We start from the raw sequence: 7,656 nt of genomic DNA, 5'->3' as shown, positions 1-7,656 counted from the left end.
ACTATCTGGCCCTACTTTTCAGGGAGGGGGAACCTGTTGCTTTTGGTGGTGGCAGCAGCAGCGGGTATTTGCAGGTGCACCAAGCTGCAGCCACCGGCCTGGCCCTCATCAGAAATGGAGGCTGGACTGGCGAGAGGGTGGGTGTTCAATCTGGACCTTCACTGTCACCTCTGCTCCCCTCCCTGGCAGGGATGCCTGCTCTCTGATGGGGGGGGGGGTTGCCTATTGGCGGCAGCGGGGATCACAGCCTCCCCATTGGCTGTGCCGCTGCTTGCCCCTCGCCTGAATGTCAAGGGAGGAGTGTGGCCATTGGCTGGTGTGAGCGGGGTTGTCAGGGGAACGGCGGGCAGGCACTCCTGGCAGTGGCCACATCTTGCCTTGTCATGCTTGGGCACCAGTGGGACTCTCCTGCAGAAGACCATAGGGACCCGTGCAGTGGCGCCCCATTTACATCAGCGCTGTCTGACGTAAATGGGGGGTTAGAATTGGGCTGCCCATGCACTTTTTTTTTTAAAAAAAGATTCATTTAACCAATCACCAATTTAACTTTGCAACCGTATTCTGAACCCGGAAGAGAAAGCCTTGCTTTACTTAAATTCAATCTCACGACAGCTGTATTTGGAAGAACTGGAATCCAAGTAAAGATTTCTTCCCCTAGATGAGACATACTTGTCATGGATATAGCTAGAACTATAGGGAAACAATTACTGGATAAGACCAAGGAAGTTATTCAAGACACCTATGTACACATAAACAAGGGGAGCCCAGCCCCATAGCTAGATAGGCCACGAAGGGAGTCTAGAGGCCTAGAATAAAACAACCTTGGAGAAGGGCATAAAACAATAAAATTATACAGTTGTATTGCCAAGTGTAGATTAGAAGAGTTATCTAACATACTAATACACACAATGTACCAACGCCCAGGCATGGAGAGTATCTGAGAATAACTTCACAGAGGTTGGCAACATTATTTGAGGATAGTTACATTGGTGGAGGCCAAAAGATATTCAAATCTATGAGAAACTCGTAATCACTAATTCTACATAGTTGTTAAATAGGGTTGCCAACCCCCAGGTGGGGGCAGTGGAGCCCTCACTCCCAACCTCCCCCCCCTCACCTGGCTGGTGAGAGAAAAGGCCTCCCATTCTTCTCTGCAGGCACACATGGAACTGTGCGTGTGCAGGGCAGCAGCAGGTGGTTTAAAGCTCCTCGAGGTGTGAGCTGCTCACCTAGCCTTTTATAGGCTCGCCTAGCCTTTTACAGGCGTGGCTGTAAAAGGCAGGGTGAGCAGCTCCTTCCCTCAGTTCTCTAAGCCACCGGTGTAGAAAAATGGCAATAAACAGAGCACACGAAGGGTAAGTAGGGAGGGATGTGTGCCACAAAACATTTGATGAACAATAGTTACAGCTAAGTGCAACCCTATTTTTATTGTCATGTCTTCTGTGCAGTCCCACATGTGAAATTAGAGGTAACTTACCCAAGAGGTGAGCGTGAAGCTCTTTAATGGAAGAGACTCTTTAGGATGGCTTTGCCCATAGCTGCTTCCCTTTTACAGTCTACATCAATGGTATAGGGCCTGATAATTGTGGAATGTGTAGACCAGGTGGTCACCTCACACAAGTCCACTAGAGGGATGCCCAAGCTGAAGGCTGACAGAGGGCCAAGCTACAAGTGACAAATGACACTTGAACAGCAAGTGGATCGCATGGAGGGCAAGTGAACAGGGAGAAATACACTTGCCGTTCAAGTGTCATTTGTCACTTGTAGCTTGGCCCAAAGTGCCCTTGTCAAGTGTGCTTTGATGGGCATGGTTGTTTAGATTGAATAAACACTGTTTAATGAGCCAAACTATCCAATTTGAAATGGTCTGTGTGGTGACCTTCAGACCCTTTTTGGGCCTTTTAAACAATATACAGAGATTTGGATCCTTCCAGAAAGGAGCTGTCCTGTCTAAGTAAAAGTATAAAGCGTGTTTAACATCAAATGGGTGCAGAAATCTCTCCGTGTCAGTCGTAGGAGCAGGGGAAAATATCAGTAAGACAACGTCCTCATTTAAATGAAAAAGCAGAGATGACCTTTGGCAGAAAAGGAAGGCTTGGATGGAGGACCACCTTATTTGCAAACATTTTAATGAAAGGAAGGTCATGTCTCCGGGCTTGCAATTCACTCTTCCTCCTAGCCTAGGTTATAGCCACCAAAAAGGCTGTTTTGGCTGTCAAGAACTTAAGTGAGCAGCTAACTACAAGCTCAAGACAGAAGTGAGCACCAAGGAGAGACTCCACAGAGAAATCGGCCTAGATGCTGGAGGATATAGGTTTGCCAAGCATCTAAGAAAGGACCTGCATTGTGGCCAGGCAAAGAGAGATTTCCCATTTATGTTATCATGGCCAGGGCCAGATCGAGGGGGAGCGGGGGGGGGGGGTAGCCTGCCCCCGGCGCCGCCAAAGAGGGGGCACCGGGCGCAGCTGCCAGCCACCCAGGAGGCTGAGCGCAGGGTTGGGAGACCCTCACCAGCCCCGCCGATGGGGTGGCTGGCTTGCCACACGTGCAGAACCTCCCAGTCCTGCGCTCAGTCACCAGCGAGCCAAGCCAGCTGCCCCAGCGCACACCCTCACCACTGCCAGCTCTGCAGCTCACCGTGCAGGGGGATGGCTGGCCTGCTGCGCAGGCGGCACAGGGCAGTGGGGCCTGCGAACCACGCGAAGGGCCTCCTAGCCCTGCGCTCAGCCGGCCGTGCAGCAAGCTGGCCACCCCAGCACCTGGTGAGCCGTGGAACTGGTGGCAGCAAGGGCGTGTGTTGGGGCAGCTGGCTTGCCGCACAGGTGGCTGAGCACAGGGCTGGGAGGTCCTGCGTGCACGGCAAGCCAGCCAGCCGCCCCAGCGCATACCTGCACCGCCGCCAGTTCCACAGCTCACCAGGCGCTGGAGTGGCCAGCTTGCCGCGCAGGCGGGCATGCCTCCTGCCACTGTGTGATGATGTCATGAAAGTGACATCATCACGCAGTGCTGGGAGCATGTGTGTGCACTGCGCGTGCGTGCACAGAACACCCAGGCTAGGTTTGCCCCGGGCGTCCACGCGCCTAGATCCAGTGCTGGTCATGGCAGGCCAAAATGGTCACTAGGTGAACTTTAATGGAGGGATTAGCTAAACCTTGATCCTTAGCTGGACCAAACAGTGCAAAACTGATGGCAATGAGGCCAAGAACAGGTTCAAGTTGTTGTCTGGGGCTCAAAGAGAAAACTTTTCCATTTGGCTAGGTAGAATCTCCTGGTGGATGGTTTCATAGCTTCCAACAGGACCTTCAGGACTGGGGAGGAGAAACTCAGTCCAGGGGGGAAATGAACTAGGCCCACCGTGAGGTGGGTGGGGCTGAGAGAGCTCCAGAGAGCAGTGACTGGCCCAAGGTCACCCAGCTGGCTTCAAGTGGAAGAGAGGGGAATCAAACCCAGCTCTCCAGATTAGAGTCCCGTGCTCATAACCACTAAGTTGCATATAGAAAGGTACCTGATCAAGGGATCTAAAAAGCGTCCCCGAGAGAGGCCTTCCCCTTTCCTGCCCATGAGCAGTACCAAGCATATCTCTTGTTGACGTCTGTGGCAAACAAATCTATGGTGGGATATTCCCCACGTTGCACAAACAAAGTGAAGCAAGTCCATACAGATGGACCATTCATAGTTCTGGGTTTTGGAGCGACTTAGTGCATCTGACCAGAACACTGTCCTTGCCTGCTATATGTATGAGAAAAACTCAGTGCTGGATAGCTCATTCCAATATCTGTGAGGATTTCCAAGAGACAGCCAGGGAGACTGTGCCCCCCTGTCTGTTCAAGTAATGCATGGCGGTAGTATTGTCCTTGCATATCTGAACATTCTTGCCTTCTACTAGGCAAATAAGCATATCTCCTCCATTTTATCCTCACAGCAACCCTGTGAAGTAAGCTAGGCTGAGAGTTAAATTGTGGCTAGTCAAAAGACAGCCTGCAAGTTTCCATGGCAGAGTGGGGATACAAACCTGGGTCTCCCAGATCCCAGTCCAGCACTCTAACCGTTATACCTCTTACATAAGTACTTTGCTCAGAAAGAGGATATTTGCCACGAGTTTTTAGATATTTAGATCTTGAAAGTCTGGTGGTTCTCAAACTTTCATAGCTTACATCCCACCATGATAAAAACAAAAATCCCAGTTTTCCAAAGAAGAATATTTAATATGTTTAGAAGTATTCTGTTAATATATTTATCATTTACAGTCAGTATTAAGGAATTTAAAAAATTGCAGAAGCATAATGGAGACTCCCTGGCAGGTAGAATTGGCAAGAAGCAGCACATCAAAGTTGCTGGAACAAAACATGCCAAAAATCACCATTAGATCATCTGCTGCAAGGAGAATCAGCAGGAGATGGCATGTCTCATTTGCAGGCGGACACAGGCTTGTGGGAATGTGAATTCTTAGTAATTATTATATAAACTCTGCCCCCCCACCATTTTTCTAGAAGACATTGGTGTTACAGCCCAGGCCTTTTGTTAGTGTATTGTTTGTGTAGGTAGGATGTTCAGCTTTTGCCATTTCATATCATTTACAAGTATATCTAGCAAAATAATACATGTACCATTAGCCCACATGAATATTTACGAATGGGTCTTATACTGCTGCCCACCACAGAAGTCACTTCTGCACAGCAAATGTGTCATGTATGAAGTACACTTTTAAAAACAGGAGGCTTCAGTAGCTGTGCTGCTCTGTAAATCAATATAATCAGTTCTTTACAGCAATCCAAAAGGTACTTTGTCTACTACTCACCTATGATACCAGACCATTCCTGTTTCCTTCCATCTGCAGAGAAAAAAGTGGATAATGAGAGAGGTCACTTCGCACTGAATTCAAAGATGTGCCTTAGAAAATCTGGGTAGTGAAACAAAACATGGGACCTTGCCCACATTTCAGTTCCCAATAGGACTGGGGTGGGGGTGGTGGGGGTCCTCCATCTCCAGCTTTGGAATCCTAGATCTTTTTATGTCTTTACTTCAATTATAGTCCTCCTTCATCACTGAGACGTGAGGCAGTATACTCCAATTAACAATGCAATAAAACTGGATAACAAAATTACAATCACTAAGGTTGGTCGGGCAGAGCATTTGCTGGTGGTACGCTCTAGTTTAATTCTATGTTTTTAATTTTTTACAGTCTAGTTGTTTCCCCTTGGAGAGAGAGAACTCACCTGTAGGAATATAGTAAACTGACACGTTTCTTCTGATCAGCTGTTGTTTTTCTTTTTTTGCTTGTTTTGCCAGGAGTCTATCCAGTGAGTATTGTTTATGCATGAGAAGTAATTTATTATAATTGTTACTGCTAGAGAAAGTGTTTTGTTTTTTATTTTTGTTTAGTTTGCTTTTATTTATTTTATTTATTGTTCCTGTGTTATGCCACGGAAGTTAGTTGTACTTTGTTTCAGATAGATTTCATCTCAGAACTTGTATTTATGCTTGTTTAAAAAATCTCCTGCTGCCATTCCCTATTGTATCAGTTTCCCTGAATGTCCTGTTCTTTCCTATTATGCTTTGCTCAGTGAATGTCCTAGCTGTCATTTATATAGTACTGCAGTGTGCTATTTGTGGAAATCTAGTGAAAGAGTCAGGGAAAGGAGGATTCCAGGAGGGAATGTGCCTGGGGTGCTGTTCTGTAATTCCCCCTGGTCTCCCAGGGCCAATTCAGGATATTTTGCCTCCCCAAGCAACATAGTCCATCCCCTCCTGGAGCTGGCCCTCAGCGGCAGGGGTTCTGGAAGGGATGCCCGTGCCTCACTTTCTTGGCAGCCCTGGGGTGATAGGCACCTTCCCTACAGGTAGTTCCAGTTGGGTAGCTGTGTTGGTCTGCAGTAGAAGAGCAAGATTCAAGTCCAATAGCACCTTAAAGACCAACTAGATTTCCAGGGTATAAGCTTTGGAGAGTCAAAGCTCCCTTCTTCAGCTACATTAGAGGTGGAAGTATGAAAAGTTTTATCCAGCCGGACTGTGGAAGGGGTATTTAAAGTAAGGGTGTAAGATAAAAAATACTGTAACTAGTTTGATAGAGTTAGGGTGTGAAGAGCAGAAAACCAGCATTTGTAGTGCAAGAAGAATCCCACGCCCTTATTAATCCCTGGGGGGCTTGCGTAAAACCCTGCATGCTTCCACTTCTACATGAATCTGATGAAGGAAGCTTTGACTCCTGAAAGCTCCTATCCTGGAAATCTAGTTGGTGCCACCGGGCTGGAATCCTTCTTTCCCCATGGAAAAATCGATCTTAGCGTTAAAGTGTGCGGTTGAGTGATAGCGTGGTGTCCCAAGTCAAGTTGCAGCACGGTAATCAACCATGGTTAGGTCTGGCTAGAATTAATAAGAATTCTACTTTTGAACAGTCAAAAGCAGCCTCCGGAGAGACGCTCAAAAATTGCCAGCGCCGACTGTGTTGCAAGTCGCCACGGCGGGGCATTGGGAAAAGTTTTCAATCAGCAATAACCGCACCTCGGTTTAACCTCATAGGCTACGATATCGCCACTGCGCAAAGTTAGCGCCCTGCTTGCCAGCATTTCGGCTCCCAGCCCGATGACTCGCCCTGACCATACGGGGAGCGCCCAGCCGGAGGGGACGGAGAGCGCCACCCGCCCGCCCCCGGCGGCGCCCCTCGCCCCCGCCCTTAAGCAGTGGGGGGAGGCGCCCCCTGCCGCTCCCCCGAAGGGCCCCCTCGCTGCAGGGGCGTCGGGCCGCCTTATGCTAATCAGGGCGCCGTCCCCGCCCACCGGCGCCTGCCGCGGAAAGGGCGAGGCCACGCCCCGGGCGAAAGTGCTTGCTTGGGGATAGGACGGCGGGCTTTGCCCTTCAGGCGGGCCAAGTTCGCAAATCTGGCCAAAGGGTCCCCCTCACACCTCGGTCCTCGCCTGGGATCTCCCTGAGAAAGGCGTACCATAAATATAAATAAATGAATACATCCCATCGCCAAAGCGCCCTTTGTCGGTTTGCTCGGAAAGAAGTCCAGCTGAGCCCAGGACGATTGACCACAGTCTGGGGGAATCTACTGGAAGGCTATGGAGGTAAACTGTGCGGTGGGGGCCTCTAAGTCATCCGCTGCTGGTGATCGAAGGCACTCTGTACATGCCCAAACGGTTCCTTCCGAAAAGGTTCCAGACTGTCCTGATAGTTCAGTTTGCTAATGGCAAAAGTGTCAGTCTTTCCTCTCTTCCCCGGTGCCCTTTTAATTACAAATGAACGTGAGACTCAGGAGAGAGAGGTGCAAGATTCGGGTCCTGTAAATCTTAAAGACCAACTAGATTCCCAGGGTATGAGCTTTCGAGACTCCGCGCTCCTTTCCTCAGATAGGAGGAGTGGGAAAAGTTTATGTACTCTGTACATGCCCAAGGCAGTCTTCTAACAAGATGATAATTAAGGCACGAGGGAGGAGGAGATTCTTCGCAGGGCTCGAATACACAAGGGGAGGCGGTGGTGGCCGATGGAGTATCTTTCCTCTATAGAGCAACCATATTTGGGGTGGGGGGTGGACGGGGAATGATTTCAAAGGGGACGTGGAACATTAGAAGAAGAAAAAAAGCAATTCAAAAGGCCAAACGGCGGCAGCAGCTGCAGGAAATTCATTAACTCAGAGCCAAGCTACAAGTGGCTAAT

The 7,656-nt window shown here is 49.1% G+C and overlaps 1 non-coding gene across 1 annotated transcript; it reads right to left on the bottom strand.

The window, feature by feature from the left end:
- Nucleotides 1-6,405: 6,405 nt before the first annotated feature.
- Nucleotides 6,406-6,546, bottom strand: LOC129340744 (U4 spliceosomal RNA). The gene has a single exon (XR_008598050.1). It is a non-coding gene; the product is annotated as a U4 spliceosomal RNA (small nuclear RNA).
- Between the last annotated feature and the right edge of the window lie 1,110 nt (nt 6,547-7,656).

The sequence above is a fragment of the Eublepharis macularius genome, chromosome 12 (genome assembly GCF_028583425.1).
Source record: "Eublepharis macularius isolate TG4126 chromosome 12, MPM_Emac_v1.0, whole genome shotgun sequence".
In the NCBI taxonomy this organism is placed as follows: domain Eukaryota; kingdom Metazoa; phylum Chordata; class Lepidosauria; order Squamata; family Eublepharidae; genus Eublepharis; species Eublepharis macularius.
The sequence above is the reverse complement of the archived record's forward strand: the minus strand, read 5'-3'. Positions and strand labels throughout refer to the sequence as shown.